The following is a 1,015-nucleotide window of genomic DNA, read 5'->3' as shown; positions in this document are numbered from 1 at the left end:
AATTAATGGATTTGTTCGTTTATAAATTTTTCGTCCACCATAACATATTTGTTAAAGGTTGACGTGTTAAATCTATCGACTCCGGCAATCATCAATTTCATATTTTTCCTCTAACGTTTTCCAGAGCTCTTTAGCAATCTTGATATTTTGATAAATATCATAGAGTCTATCAAAAAGAGTACTTAAAATTGATTATGACAATGAAATTCAATTTGTTCTGGGTTATACCAAGAGGTAGACTCTCTACCTTCATTATCTTGTTTTATAGCAGAAATTAACCCTAAAACGGTCAACCAATATTCCATTTGTTTTTCCATCTTTTAAAATTTTTTCCATCAAAGTTTTCTGGTTTAGCACTATTAGTATCTTCACGAGATGTCATTCTTACACTACGAATTACTAAGGCAAAGAGAAGTAACTGTAAATATATATAAATTTGTCAATGAATAATACCAACAATAAAATTTTTAATTAAGTCAAATATTTAAAACTTGACAAAATTAATTCAAATATTCCAAGTAACAGTATAATAAATTAAACAATATTGAACTTTAAAATAACAATCACAATTTATATTAACAATGCATTGAACGTTCAAGTCAATCAATCAAATAAATAATAAAAGTTTTCAAAACTTTCCACTAAGTTATCAAAATGAAAAAAGTGCTTAAAATTAAAATATTGAAACAATTTTGAAGAGTGCAATACTTAATCAATAAAATTTCTATGAGCTTCCACAATGAGAATTTATGCAATAAGATTCAAAATGAAAAATTATAAAAGGTTCTAAAATTTAATGGAATCAAAAAATTGAAGCATAATAATAATGAGTATGTTAGCAACTACCAAGTATTATTATCACACAAACCACACACACGACTTTAGATTGTTGTAAAAATTAACGTGATTTGTATAATGTACTATCAATTATAAGCATGAATCAAATAAAATAAATATGGGAATAGAGTTAGAAAAGCTGGCCTAAGAGAGTCGCGATAATCGCTATCCTAAAGTC

This window comes from Olea europaea, unplaced genomic scaffold (genome assembly GCF_002742605.1).
Source record: "Olea europaea var. sylvestris unplaced genomic scaffold, O_europaea_v1 scaffold4596, whole genome shotgun sequence".
Classification (NCBI taxonomy): domain Eukaryota; kingdom Viridiplantae; phylum Streptophyta; class Magnoliopsida; order Lamiales; family Oleaceae; genus Olea; species Olea europaea.
The sequence above is the reverse complement of the archived record's forward strand: the minus strand, read 5'-3'. Positions refer to the sequence as shown.